Source organism: Pygocentrus nattereri, chromosome 12 (assembly GCF_015220715.1).
Source record: "Pygocentrus nattereri isolate fPygNat1 chromosome 12, fPygNat1.pri, whole genome shotgun sequence".
Lineage (NCBI taxonomy): Eukaryota > Metazoa > Chordata > Actinopteri > Characiformes > Serrasalmidae > Pygocentrus > Pygocentrus nattereri.
In genome coordinates this window covers 9,925,856-9,942,086 of record NC_051222.1, presented here as the reverse complement: position 1 = coordinate 9,942,086, position 16,231 = coordinate 9,925,856, and positions in this window count along the sequence as shown.

Below are 16,231 nucleotides of genomic sequence, written 5' to 3'. Positions count from 1 at the left end.
ATATTACCTAAATCATAACTCAATAATAACTGAATCCTGATATCCTCCACACTGTGGCTAGTATTTTTTGCTAACCCGATGACTAGACCTCCCTTTTTCAAGCTAACTGAACTGTGTTTGGACTGTAATCAGAATAGTCTAGTAACGTCATAAGGAATCCAGTATAAAGCAAATGGTGGCTGTTGTTCCATTGACTATTACTGCACATTCAGAAACAAGAACGGGATCCAACAGAATCTGGGGTTCAAAATTTTGTTCATTTTGCACCTACTAGAGATATTCCTGTAACCATTATTACCATAATTAACAACCATCTTCTCTATTTGGTCATTTTATGACACTCTAAAGCATCTAATTTGGCTAGTAAGCTACTTTTTCCATGCCAGTCATATCTAGCATAGGCTACCGGCTAATATGAAACTGTACACTGCTTGTTTCTGTCCTCTAAAATTCTATAATCATTTGCAGAACCAACCAACCAATCAAGTGTGAAAATTGGAGAGAAAATACTGCTATAGAGGCTTCATAACTAGTTTACCTTGTAAAACTACTCTTTGGTACCTTAAACATATGCCCGATAACATAAAACTGGAACCTTTGGAACTGGACTGAAGGCATGTGGAAAAGGGAAAAAAGCATAATTCCAGTGTTCTGGTGGTGGGAATTTGTGCAGTGGGAAACATGTTTTGTTCCTTGGTATGACAACCTGCCACCCTATGCCTACCACCAGTGTGACATTAATTTAAGACATTTCTGGGCTCCCACACTCCAGGATCCAATCGAAACATAAAGTCCATGCTTTTCCTGCGAAGCTACATGACATGACTCCAGACGTCTGGCCTCATGCCTTTGCTACACTTGACAACCATAAAAATATGGAAAATTCCTTTATGGTCACGTCTCATTTGACAAAGAAAGAAGACCTAATTAAGCATAAGAATCTGAGCTCTTGGAGGCTCAGTGAGTAACTCACAGCAGTTTCATACCAAAGGAGTGAAGTCAGTTATGAGCTTGAGCAACTCTTGAAGGGCAAAGAGAACCTGAGGGGATTCTCTGAAAGTGCAACTGGATGAAGCTGCACTAGAGATGGAGAGAGAGTAACAAGCAGCATTGGTAATAAAAACAGTGTAAAAGATAGATGACCCGAGACTGTCTGAAGCAGACGACAAATGTCTGGGGAATAGGTAGGTCAGTGACATAGAGGATAAGGCCTGTCAACTACTGAAGGCCTGTCAACTTGCCAGTCACCCTCTAAACAAGGGGGCTTCTAAATATTGTATTTTTGCATTGACGTCATCTTCTACTGCCTAATTTCAGGTCCAACATCAAAGGATGTTGTAGATAAAAGAAAACGTATTTTGTTGACACTGCATGCTAGAGACATACTTTCATTCTGCCCAGAAGGATTGAGGTCTTCTGGCGATGAATCAGGAGCACAGCCTGTGACTGGTTGAAAGGTCAGGAACACAGTCTCTGATTGGTCCACGAGTCAGGAGCACAGCCTCTGATTGGTCGTCGCGTCAGGAACGCATCCTACGATTGGTTGACGAGTTAGGAACACAGTCTCTGATTGGTTGACGAGTCAGGAACACAACCTTTGGTTGACGTGTTAGGAACGCAGCCCCTGATTATTCGACGGGTCAGGAACGCAGCCTCTGATTGGTCGACGAGTGTGGGTCATTACCTTCAAAGTCTTGCTGCTCTCCATAGAGACATACTCCAAAACATGAGGTCTGATAACTCTAAAAAGAGTCAGAGATCAGTTTAGACCAAGATCGTGACTTTAGTCCAAAGTATGTGGAATTTGTTTCTTTTACTTTTAATGCAAAAATGGGGCTGCCAGTTGACAAGTTAAAGCACCCTGGAAGCGTTCATTCAACCTGAATGCCAAGCATGCAACTATTGGTGATGCACCAATGAGAATCAGTAGAATATCTCAATATTCTTTGCAACCCTGAGATGGTGGAAGAGGCAAGTCAGGCCCAGAAGTGTAGTTTTTAGCTTGGAATTTACACAAACATTTGTTCCATCTTTTGTCCAAATGGCTAGCTATGGACCTTTCCTGCTTTCATGATTGGCCATGCCATTAACCCTTGGGGAAATCCCAGACGCTGTTCCATGACTGTATTACTTCAAATGAAGTAGCTGAGCCCTCAGAGGAGCAAAAGATTTGAGAGCAGCAAAAGTTGCCCAGAAATCATGTAACTTAAAGCATGTCTTTTCTCAAATCCCCAAAGAAATTACACATCTGTTTTTAAGCCTGAAAGCTTAAAAACTTAATATTGATAAGCTTAATATTGCAAAATGAGTACTTTTGATTTGCTTGGCTTTAGGTTACTACTCTGTCCATGATACACGACCGCTGATACAACTTGATCAATTTACTGATAGTTGGCTAGTTAGCATGCTAAAGGCTAAACAGTTAACAACAACAGAAAGAAAGGCTTTACCCTGTGGCTCTAAAGAAAACTTTATGTGCATTTTGTTAAAACCTACATACCAAAAAACCATTGCGAGTTTGCGTGGTTGGCCTCTTAGCTCACTGACGGTAACCCAGCCGAGGGCAATGCATTCCGAAAAAATCCACTTCTTCACTTCGTCTACGAGTAGCCACTTCTGTACACACTTTCATGCGGTGAATTGAAGTTGATGGACATGGATTACTTTTTTCAAATGTAGTTTCAGCCTAAATATGAGTCTAGAGGTGTGATGATCTTTTTGATGTTTCAGCAAAGTACCTGGGCTCCCAGGAACACAAGAACGTTCTTTGCATTCTTAGTACGGAGAAACACGGCTCGAAGACATTCAAATGTCTTTTTAATGTATGTGTTTCCAGGGGGTCTCAGTGATTAAATCTTGTCTGAAGCTGTTAGAGAGGGTCAAAGACAGCGAGACAAGACAGTCGGAGTGAGTGAGGTTCACATCAAAAGGTTATTTCATCATATTTTGAGGATATTGCATGATATTCCAAGAGGGTTTTGGTGAATTTTAATGCTACTGCATAATCCTTTAAATGTACTTATTTATAGTTCACGTTACCATCTGAGGCCACAAAGTTGCTGAACTTTATGAGTGTATCTATAATAAGACATGGTGGGAACCTATTAACCCTTTACTGTGCAATTTCCATACTACAATAAAAAAGAACCCCCACGGACCCTCACAGAGCAGGTACTATTTGGGTGGTGAATCACTCTCAGCAAAGCAGGAACACTGACGTGGTGGTGGTATGTTAGTGTGTTTTGTGCTGGTACGAGTGGATCAGACACAGCAGTTGTGTCCACTCACTGTCCACTCTATTAGACACTCCTACCTTGTCAGTCCACCTTGTAGATGTAAAGTCAGAGACGACAGCTCATCTGCTGCTGCACAGTTTGTGTTGGTCATCCTCTAGTCCTTCATCAGTGGTCACAGGACACTGTTGGCTGGATATTTTTGGTTGGTGGACGATTCTCAGTCCAGCAGTGACACTGAGGTGTTTAAAAACTCCAGCAGCACTGCTGTGTGTGATCCACTCAGACCAGCGCAACACACACCAACACACCACCACCACGTCAATGTTATTGCAGTGCCAAGAATGATCCACCATCCCAATAGTACCTGCTCTGTGAGGGTCCATGGGGGTCCTGACCACTGAAGAACAGGGTAACAGAGTATCAGAGAAACAGATGGACTACAGTCTGTAACTGTAGAACTACAAAGTGCAGCTATACAGTAAGTGGAGCTGATAAAATGAACAGTGAGTGTAGAAACAAGGAGGTGGTCATGATGTTACACCTGATCAGTGTATCTTGCAATGTGATGCCATCTTTGAATTGACGTCATTATTCATCCAGTAGCATTCTATCGATTTTAGCGTCTAGATTTTCCACCATGTTCTTGTTGATTCACAAAGTTGAGATGCAACCTTTGCAGGAGACTTTACATTATACAAACTAAGTGCAATTGAACTTCAAGCAACCAAGTACTTATCAGACTAGTAATGATATGGACCATTCTGCAGGATTGGAGGATTTGGACATTGAATTTTTTCTGACCTTACGCTAAAATCCTTTTGCTTTGAGTGACCCCATGCCTTAATTATGTTTAGCATACTAAAATAAACCATAACATTTCTAAAACTTTAATGAAAGTTTCAGTAGTGACAATTTTAGCTAATTTTGAGCAGAACTAAAAAACACTAGTAACATCAAGTAATTGACTAGCACAGTTTTTCCATTAAAACACAAAAAATGGCCTTAATTGCAGAAAATCCGCACTGATTTTCAGACTTTAGGACACGTTTACTTCTTCAGAACAATGGTTTATCACCATTCACCATTTGGCCATGAGGGCCAGGGATGCAGCCTCACTTTCTGCTCTTAAATGCAGGGGTGTGGCTAAAATAAGGCTCCACCCATATACTAAAAACCCCTGTGTTTTGATAGTGACATGAAAACGTAGGGCAGTACTGTTTAAATACATCTTTTTTACATTTCAAAATTAAACTTTAAATCTTTGTTTCACTTTCAAAGACAACAAAAAGATATTAAAACACTGAAAAAGCATTATTTTTACAGGTGCAAATTTAGGGGTTAGAGTTTAGAAACAATACAAAGTATCCTATAAATGATGATTTTGAATATATTCAGTTGATTACTATCTCAACTAATACCTTGGATTTAAACAGACCATAACATAAACACTGTAATTTGGATTTTGGTGGAATGGCCTGTGTAGGCCTTTCTGGCTTGCCTGTGGCTGAGTGCAGCCAAAGCTAACCATCTAGAGCTCTTTTAAACTTGTTTAAGTAAAGCTGTCTGTTTTCTTTGAAGCTAATTTGAATAAAAGCTATTGACAGCATGTTTGTCTTGTAAATAACCCTGAACTTTGTGTTAACTTCCAAACAAGCAGCTGTCTCTGTAACCAGAATGTTATAAAAACCAGAAACTTTAAGGCTATAGCGCCCCCTAGTGAACATGTCCAAGAATCCTCCAAACCCTTGACTGTATTCGATCACACTTTAATGAAGCAGAGTGCTTTAGGGCTCTACACAATCATTTCACAATTCGAGCACGGTGATGGAGGTTCTTGTGGAAATACTGAGCAGAAAAGAAACATTTGTGTACAGTAATCGTGGCACTGGATTGCTATTTGATGATATTGATTTCCTGTTTAAGCATATTGTTGAAGTATTTCAATTTGGATTAGATGATGTGGATTAGATTTCCTTCACATTATCTGGTCCACAATTAAGCAACACTATGTAATGCCCACTAGATGAGCTACAAGATGAAAATGGTTTCTTATTCTGGTGTTTTTGGAATCATTTCTCCACGACATTTTGTGATGGCAGTGAATATCCAGAGATCTTTGAGTTGACATTTTTTGGTGGAAACTCGCAGCAAGCCATTCACCCTCAATCCGAAACACTCTGTTAGAGCTCCTGTGTCTTTAAGCCCCGCCTCCTGATGAGCCCAGAGTGCTCTGATTGGTCAGCTCACCCACTCTGTGCTGACTGGCCAACCGCCACAGCGGCTGAAAAGTTAAGCTTTTGTAAATGTGTTAACAGCACTTGTTACCATGTATAGCATAGCTAGACGCTACTTCCTACTTGTGTTAGCAACCTGTTGCAGGATGCTACTATAAGCGATTAACTTCATTTACAAGAGTGCAATAGCTAGCAATCCACCTTATTATGCCTTGTCCACTGATACGTTTGCTTACTGTCAAGTTAGCTGCACCCCCCAACATCAATGCTCACAGTGTTTCCCCGCAATTGTACTTTACAGTGTGATGCACAATAAGGCACAGATAAAATTTCTCCACAGTGTCCTCTAGGGCTGCCCCTGACGACTATTTTTCTGTCGATTAATCCATTGACTATTATTCCGATTAGTCAACCAATTTTACCGATTAGTTGATTAATCTAAACCATTACTTTTCCTAAAAAAAGTTTCCTTACACAAAGAAATGGGCTTACAACATTGCCAGTCATAAAATAATTAGACAAGGTACATATCAAGGGGGCAGTCGTGGGCTGGAGGTTGGAGAACCAGCCTTGTGACCGGAAGGACGCCGGTTCAATCCCCAGAGCCGACAGCACATGACTGAGGTGTCCTTGAGCAAGACACCTAATCCCCAACAGCTCCTTGGGCACTGCGGATTGGGCTGCCCACTGCTCCGGGCAAGTATGCTCACTGCCCCCTAGTGTGTGTGGTGTTTCACTTCACGAATGGGTTAAATGCGGAGATGAATATCCCAACATACATGAACACACACATTGGCACCGACAGTCACCATAGAATAAGCCCAGATTCTGGCGTTAACGTTTCTCAAGCACTTCTTCAAAGGGAATTCTCAGGCAGCAGGCAGATGGCTTTAATAATGGGTGGGGTTAACAGCTACAAGGACAACAGATTTTAAAAAGCTCTTTTTACGAATAGTAATTCAATAAATGTAAAAACAGACAAATATAGTAGTTTTGCCTTTCCTGGTGGTCCATCATCCCGAATAGCAGGTGCTCGTACATCGCAGTAGACAAGCAAGTACACCAGAATGAAGTTGGATTCCTGTTCTCCAGCTTCTCGTTTAGATTTTTCCATTCCACCCTAAATGGTGCAACCGTTTTTATTACCTCAGGCGTCACAACTGCTGCATCATTTAAAGTGGAATGGGAAAAATTTTGTATTTTTGGTGGTCTGCCAGTTTATTTTACTCCAGTTTTCCTCATTCTTTATGCAAGCAGGTTACCATCTCTTGAAATGAATAACTTGGGTTGAAGGGATTTTGACTATCAAGCTCAATAAGAGAAAATAACAAAATAAATAAAGATAAACATTGTATTCACAATCTGACCTTCATAATACTCCAGAATATCTGTGTTCTTTTAGGAGAAGAAATATAGTTTTCTGTTTGTTGCTGGATGGATTATACAGAGAATCGCTTACAGAGACACTCCAGAGGTCCCGGGTGAGCTGGCATGGAATCACCCAATACCTCGAAATTACAGATGACGATAATGATCAATGTGTTTGTGTGAGTGACTGTATTGCTGTCATTTTGACCAAATCTCAAGTTTTCATTCAGCATGCACTTCTTAAGAATGTGTGTGTGTGTGTGTGTGTGTGTGTGTGTGTGCTTGTCCTGCTATCCTCAGAAGGACTTCATAGTACAGGACAACACTGTGGATTATTCCCAGCACTGCAGTGACGCTGCCGTGTGTGATGCTCTGGTGCGAGTGGATCAGACGCAGCAGCGCTGCTGGAGTTTTTAAACACTGTGTCCACTCACTGTCCACTCTATTAGACACTCCTACCTTGTCGGTCCACCTTGTAGATGTAAAGTCAGCGACGACAGCTCATCTGCTGCTGCACCGTTTGTGTTGGTCATCCTCTAGTCCTTCATCAGTGGTCACAGGACGCTGCCCACAGGACGCTGTTGGCTGGATATTTTAGGTTGGTGGACGATTCTCAGTCCAGCAGTGGTGATTTAAAAACTCCAGCAGCACTGCTGTGTCTGATCCACTCAGACCAGCGCAACACACTCTAACACACCACCACCACGTCAATGTTACTGCAGAATGATCCACCACCCAAATAATATCTGCTCTGTGAGGGTACTACGGGGGTCCTGACCTTTGAAGTCTGTAACTGTAGGGCTATAAAGTGCTCCTATATGGTCAGTGGAGTCAGTAAAATGGACAATGAATGTAGATACAAGGAGGTAGTTTCAATAGTTTGGCTGATTGGTGTGTGTGTGTGTATCTCTGTGTGTTTGTGTGTGTGTGTGTGTGTGTGTGTATCTCTGTGTGTTTGTGTGTGTGTTTGTGTGTGTGTGTTTGTGTGTGTGTGTGTGTGTGTATCTCTGTGTGTTTGTGTGTGTGTGTTATCCGGGTTAACAGAAGGGTGCACTGTGCTCTTGAGGAAGAGCTGAGCTATAAGCTGCAGGCTTTCCAAATCGATGAGGGATGTCACATTCTTCACAACAGCAGCACCCCCCTCAGCGTCTCTCCAAACCTCGGACATCTTGACAACCCATCATTGTCGTGTGTGTGTTTGTGTGTGTGTGTGTGTTTTCCTACATTTTCAGGTCAAAAATGTCCCGACTTTGTGGGAAAACTAGAGACAACCAGGACCAAGAAAAGGTAAACAGAGTCATTCAGAGTGGTTTGATGTGAAGTGCTCAGTTCTATTGAGTCAGAATTGTTCACAGCGTTGGTGACAGACCCAGACCTCTGAAGTCTAAGACCTCTAAAAGCTGCCTAACAGAAAGTTATTACACAAAATTGCTCTGAATGTGTTTCCTGGTGTCTGTCACATTATTTCTGGGTAGTTCTGAAGTTCTGTAAGTAGGTTCTGTCCTACTATGTACTTCCTTTCAACGCAAAGACAGTAAGTGAGTGCTGTAAGGCAGAATAGGCCCATCAGCTTTACATAGAAAAGCTCAAAAGACAAGTGTAGGTCCACTGGTGGCGTCATTTGTGTTGCAGACAGAAGAGTTCAGAACATTCTAAGATTATGGTGTCAAATCCAATTCATCATTCTCGCGTGAGGAAAACTACTCTCGCGTGCAATTGACGTGCGAGTGTCCTCGCGGCCTTTCTTGCTTGCGAATTTTCAATTGGATTTGATGCCATTCTACTATGACCTAAGAGGCCCTGAGAGAGAGTATGACTGATAGAAAGAATATTATATATTATCATATAAAAGGTATCAAATTAACCAATTTCCAACAATCCCTCGACATCATGTAATAAAAGATGATGATCATTATTATCACAAAAAGCAAGTAATGATCACATTCCTATTCAGCCCGTGAAATGATTGAAATTTTCTATTAATATTAGCCTGTTTCACCATGAGCTGCACTACAGTTCCCAGCATGCACTGCAACACAGTGTGCGCTCAGACTATGCAGGAATAAAAGATGCCTGGTGTCTATTTCAAGCAAATGCATTTTAAGAAAAGGACCTCTGGAGGACATTAAAGAAGTTCAACAGGTATCTGTTACTAATACAGCCTGTTGTTTTATATAAAACAATGTTTTAGTTTAAAATGATCTTTGAATAGTTCAAGTATTCAGGGCCTATTTTGTTGCAATTTTTGAATTGACGTTTTTCAATAAACAATGGCCAGTTTGGGTCGTGACACAATGTCAAGTAAAACTGAAATAAAAACACAGCTGAGACTTTTAAATACGGCCCTTTTAGTGGTTGATTCAACACCCCTGATCGACATCATGGCTTTCAGCGTAGAACTACGAATAAATCCGCGGCACGGGGGCATGGTGTGTAGCGCTGTCGCCTCACAGCAAGGAGGGCCTGGGTTCGATTCCCCAGCCGGGTGACTAGGTCCTCTCTGTGTGGAGTTTGCATGTTCTCCCCGTGTCTGTATGGGTTTCCTCCGGGTTCTCCGGTTTCCTCCCACAGTCCAAAGACATCCAGCTAAATTGCTCCTAGGTGTGAGTGACTGTCTGTGTCTGTCTGTCTGTCTGCCCTGCGATGGACTGCAATACACCCTGGACAGGTCGCATCCTGCCTTCCACCTGATGACTGCTGGGATAGGCTCCAGCACCCCCGTGACCCTGACGGAGAAGCGGCTTAGAAAATGGAAGGATGGATGAATAAATCCACTGAGAATGTAGAATGAACTGCTCTCCATTTCGCCAACACTCGCAAAAACTTCATTCAGCAGAAGCACCAGTGTTTTCATAATAAGAGTCCCTTTCGATCCTACTATTAAATGTAACTATTTCATTCAAGTGTTACAAAACAATGGAAACAATCAGACCCCCTTGGGGAACACTACCTGGCTAGTGGACCCAGGTAATTTGAGCTTGAGACCCTTGCCCCACATGTTCTGCTGCCAGTTGAGGATCTATTTGATATTTCCATGATGGCTTAACTTGATATAATTTATTCGTTCCAAAAATTACAATGCAAAGTTGGACTAAGACGATAATAATAATAATAATAATAATAATAATATAAGCAGAAGAAGAAGGATATTTGAAGCTATGTATTATGTAATGTTCTGAATATATTATAAATATAATATTCGTGATGTATATTATATAATGTAAATATGTGTAATATTATGTATAATGAATGATAGTGAGATTTGTTTTAAGCTTTAAATGAACGTGAGCTCACTATTATGCAAACTAGGTCACTTTTTTTCTAGATGTAACTGCTTTTTAATGCTAAGGTGCTCATGACCTAATTAATAAAATTTTACAGCACTCATAAACCCTTTATGAAGGTAGTTTCATCCTAGAGGAGTACCCAATCTGCTTTGCCTGTCTCTCTCTCTCTAGTGAGTTGGAGCTCCAATGGTGGGGTCAGCACTTAGAGGATAAGCTCAAACGCTGTTGTGTGGAGAGGGGGGCGGTGCACGGCCTGCAGGATGAAGCGGAGCGGGCGTTAGAGTCACAGCGGGGGAAACGTGGGCAGTATGGCCGGGTTAACACTACCTTGATCGCCCACAGCTCTCAGACTACCTACAACAGGAACGCTCTCCAGCAGCAGCTCAGTAAGGTATGTGAGTGGGTTTGTATATCATAGAGATGTGTGTACATGTCTGTTGTGTGTTCTGTGTGGCTCAGAATGGGTCGTCTTGAAGACCTGAGTGGCTTTAAATGTGGCACTATCATGAGATGCCACCACAAGTCAGTTCATGAAATGTCTGTCTTGCTAGATCTGCCCTAGTCAACAGTAAGTGTTACACTTGTGAAGTGGAGTGTGACTGCCTAGGAGCAACAGCAGCTCACCCATGAAGTAGCAGACTGTCAAGTACTGAAGGGTGTTTCAAACTACCTCTGGACGCAACATCAGCAAAAGAACCGAATCACGAAATGGGTTTCCATAGCCGAGCAGCTACACACAAGCCTATGATCACTGTGTGAAATGCCAAGTGTTGTCTGGAGTGTTGTAAAGTGCCAGCATTGGACTCTGGAGCAGTGAAAACGTGCCAGATAAATCATGCTTCAGTATCTTGTGCTCTCAAACTCTAATGCTTGGTGGAGGAGGGATGATGGGGTTGTTTGTCAGGGGTTGGCGTAGAGAATTCTTAATGCTTCAGCAGAACCACAACATTTTGGACAATTCTGTGCTTCAAACTTTGTCGGAGTTAGGGAGATGGGGAAGACTCTTTTCTGTTTCAGAGTGACTGTGTCTCAGTGCACAAAGCAAGGTCCATAAAGGCCCGGCTGAGTGAGTTTGGTGTGGAAAAACTTGACAGGCCATTTCTACAAAATCTTGTAGAAAGCTTCCCAGAAGAGTGGAAGATGTTACAGCCGCAAAATGGGAACAGCTCCATATTAAGGCCTATGGATTTAGAATGGGATGTGTAGGTGTCCCAATAGTTTTGTCCACATACATAGCATCTTCTGCGAGCCTGTATTTGCCAAGGTGTGAATTGAGAAAGGGGACAGATTTTGTTGTTTGTGCCTGACGCAGCACACGTGTGTGAATTTGATGTGTATTTGTTGTTACGTGTCGAGCACAGCTTTGTTTGGCTTTGTTGCTCAGACATTGAAAGAGATGTGCGAGACAGAGAGAAGCATCGCCCAGCTGGAGGCAGCATTGAAGGAGAGGCAGATCCAGCTCCGAGTGGAGCAGAGACGGCTGCGAGAGAGAGCGCCAAGAGACCCTGAGTGGAGCTCGGCTGCAAGCCGCCACACACTGGGTACATTACAAACATGCGCCACCCTTGTGTGCAATCGAACTGTGTAACGTGATGGTATGTCGGCAGTTTTTCTTACACAGACACAGGCATATACTGGCAGTCAAAAAGAATTACATATATGATGTTTAGCCACTGTGCTTGAAGGGAAAACCACAAAAATCCGCTCAGCTGAAAGTGGTGTGGTTGCTAGGGGCTTTGGATGGGTTGCATAGGAGGGATGGGCTTCATGCTCAGTACCTGGGGAACCTCATCTTATCTGCACAGAGCCAGGTTTGTATTCCGACCAAACAAGGAAACAGTCTTAAGGTATAGAAGGCCATTCTCAGCAGCTAGAGAAGAAAAATATGTCCTTTTTCTCTTTCTGGTCAGTGGTATGTCAAAATGAGGGCTCATTTTCTCAAATTTTGACTTTTGATTTTTTCTTAGACGATAGACCTACTGTGTTAAAATACTGTCTTACATTTTTGAAATAATGGCTTATTATGGAGAAGTAAAGGCTCAGAATTTCTTAGAATTTTCAAGAAAGACTTGTTTTCTCAAAATAATTATGAGTTATTTCCTCAAAGTTTTGCCTCACTGTCTTGTAATAATCTCACATCTCGTAATCTGTTGCTATTCATACTTTGTTGCCCTGTTCTTCAGTGGTCAGGACCCCCATGGACCCTCATAATGCAAGTATTATTTGGGTGGTGGGTCATTCTCAGCACTGCAGTGACACTGACGTGGTGGTGGTGTGTTGGTGTGTGTTGTGCTGGTGCAAGTGGATCAGACACTGTCACATTGTAATTGCTGGATTGAGAGTAGTCCACCAACCAAAAACCACCACATCCTGTGACCACTGATGAAGGATTAGAGGATGACCAATACAAACTGTGCAGCAGCAGCTGAGCTATTGTCTCTGACTTTACATCTACAAGGTGGACCAACAAGGTAGGAGTGTCTAATAAAGTGGACAGTGAGTGGACTCCAGCAGCACTGATCCTCTGAGAGGATCAGACACAGCAGTGCAAAGTGCTCCTATATGGTAAGTGGAGCTGATAGAAACATAGGTGGACTAAAGGCAGTGGCCAGTCAGTGTGTATATATATATATATATATATATCTCTATATATAGGTGTGGAATCGCTACCATGGATGAGAGTGAATAGCAGTGTAATTGTTAAGTGATCTGAATGTGTTAATCAGTTTGCGTGTGTGTGCTGCTTTCCTCTCCCAGGCTGTTGGCGGAGGTGCGTTGTATCCAGGACACCATGTGTGTGTTGCGTCAGCGTGTGTGTGAGGCCCACGCGTTGCTCCAGACGCCAGCTCAGAATAAGAGTGTGTTGGAAGAGGAGCAGCAGAGCAAAGCTCAGGCACTCCACATTGACCAGCACAGCTGCACAGAGCTCCACAAAACCTGCACCAACATCCTGCAGCTACTAGGTCACACTCAGCTCACCAAACCCAGAGACACACTTACATAGTTATGCATGCATTTACACACCTACGGCGATGATCTGGGCAAGAATCAAGGTTATACAATTTTCCTCTTACTCTTAAAGTAGCTGAACAGCCAAAGACATGTTTGGAGTCTGAAGGCTGTTTCTTTAGCTTTTCATTGGGGCTGCAAGGCTAATGTAGCTAGCAAGGAATGGAAGCTTGTGTACTGATGTTCAAGCTACACTATGCAAGATTTTGGGATTTGGAGACCTCCCTGGTGGAAATGTGTAATTGCACGCAACATGCACTTTGTAATGGATTGTTCTTCAGACCCCTTCCCTGAGTGGATGAATCTGATTTGCAAACGAGTTGAAAGATGTGAGTGAATGATCTACTATTGTCATCATATCTTCATCAGTATAGTGTTGATTTTTTTTCTATTTGAGACCTAAACATTGGGCTGGACCTTTATAGTAACCTCAGATAGACTTATGTGCTTTTATTTTTTTTCCAATTTTCTTCCCAAATTTTTTTAATTTTTAAAAAAACTTAAAATTTTTTTTTTCCAATTTTCTTCGCAATCTCCTGATGATAGTTTATGTGCTTTCTGACCCTTTATGACAACAAAAGATTCTACATAAATCCAGAATTTAAATGGGGTGAAAAGCATGTTGATGTTTCAGAGACGACAATGTAGTCATGGCACAGCAAACAGCAGGTTTTCTTTCACTAGTTTAAGCTTTTGTTTTCTGGCAGGAATCGATCTGATGGCCTGCAGGGCAAAGTCTACAGTTTTTGTAAGATGTCACATTTGAGAAAATCTCTGCTTTAGCTTCGCAGCGCATGCACATGTTCTTCTTGAGATGTAGGACATCAAATTTTGTGGTGTATCATCGCCCCCTGTTGGGCTGGTATGCTCATGCGAGCATTTTCAGGTCATTTTGCATTGTTGTGTGGACGTAAAGATGTTCAGAAGTGCTGCTGGATTGGATGAGGTCTTTTATGGAAAACGGAGTGAAAAAACCTGTTTATAAAAATATCTGGAATACATGTGGATGAGGCCTCAGATTGAAATAAGCGTGGATTTAGGTATGCAGTTTTGCAAGTTTTGCATTTTGCAATAATGGCCAACGTTTCCATTATTTAACCTATTAAACTGCATGCGTCTGTATGTTGACCAACATAACTAAAGCACTGTGCAAATATTGACCACCTTTCATTGTCTTTTCTTTGTCAAAACAGCCATTAAAACATTTAAGTTGCTCCATTTAGCATCATGAATAAAAGCAGAAAACCTAATCAATAGATTTTACACAGAAGCTTCAACAACTAAACAGGATTTTGTTGTTTATTATTGGATTTTTCACATCTACAAAATTCAGTCTTACAAGTTGGTTGCATTTCCTGCTTCTAACAATCCAAGCATAATTTCCATAGTATTTGCTAAATAATAAATATTAAGTATAATAAAACTAATACTACTACTACTATTAATAATGATAATAAGCCTGCAGTTTAAGGCTTAATAAATACCAGGAGGGTCTTTGCTGATCGAACAAATGTGAAATTGAAGGAAAAACTTGGTAAATTCTATTTGGCCCTAACTCACTATAGATGCATGCTCTCATACCAAGCACATAACTGCACCAGCCCTCTTCACATGCACCCCCCACCACCACCACCACCCCCCCCCCCGACACACACACATGTATTGCCTAATAAATCACTGACCGATAGAACAATGTCTGTGGCTAATCTTAATGAACGGGCTGACTGTTATAAATGCCACTGTCCTCACCTCCTTTTTCGCCGCGAATTTGGAGGCTGTAAATCATTCGAGTCAGTGTCCCACACCTCAACGATTCGGTCTGAGGGGCCGATTTAACAAGCTTTTTCCAGCACTGTTGTGAGCTTCGCGGTGGCCCAAAGCTGTCAGGTGGCATCCTTCAGTATTTATCAAGGTAGTGGTGCGGCTGAAGTTTGAGAACTTTGCACCCTCTATTCTGTTAAAATGGGGAATTCTTCAGATTTTTCAACATTACTGTATAACAAGGTGTAAACAAAGCCATTCAGAGGGGTTTGGGGTGAAATGCTCCATTCTAGAGACAGAATTGTTCACAGTTGCGTTGATGGGAGCCAGATGTCTGAAGAGTTTAATGCATGAAATGGTTATGAATATGCAGCCTGACGTCTGAGACAAAGTTTTGTGAGAGTGTATTCATGTATTCACGCCAGGTGGCTTCATGACAGACATTATAAGGAAAAATGGACCCCAAAGAAAAGCTTTGCAGATTTTTTTTTCAGACTAACCACTAGTTTATCATAAGCAGCATTACATATAAATACTCTAAACTGTAGACAACCCCTGATTCCTTTCACCACCACTGTAAAGACTCAGCAGATTTCTAGAAGACTGTTTACTTCTCAACAACTGAACTAAGTTTTTTAAAATGTGTAAACTTTACTTTCAGGTCTTCTAGGGCATTGAGGTTACTCTATCTTGAGATCTCTATCACAGCAGCACCTACATATTCATTATGAAAGAGAAATGCTGATTGAAGTACTGAATAAAAACACCCTAATATCACCAAAGCATTGCTATTTAAAGGATCCATATCAGGAAAATGCACATTTTGCTTGATTTTGAAATAACACCAATAGTTTACTTGAATATTGTGTATTAAATTATGAAATTGAAAATGACATTTAATATATACTTTTCTACACCGATCAGGTGTAACATTATGACCACCTCCTTGTTTCTACACTCATTGTCCAGTTTATCAGCTCCACTTACTGTATAGCTGCACTTTGTAGTTCTACAGTTACAGACTGTAGTCCATCTGTTTCTCTGATACTCTGTTACCCTGTTCTTCAGTGCTCAGGACCCCCATGGATCCTCACAGAGGAGGTACTATTTGAGTGGTGGATCATTCTTGGCACTGCAGTAACACTGACGTGGTGGTGGTGTGTTAGTGTGTAACTTGCTGGTGCAAGTAGATCAGACACAGCAGAGCTGTCCACTCACTGTCCACTCTATTAGATATTCCTACCTCAGTCCACCTTGTAGATGTAAAGTCAGAGACGACAGCTCATCTGCTGCTGCACAGTTTGTGTTGGTCATCCTCTAGTCCTAGTGGTCACAG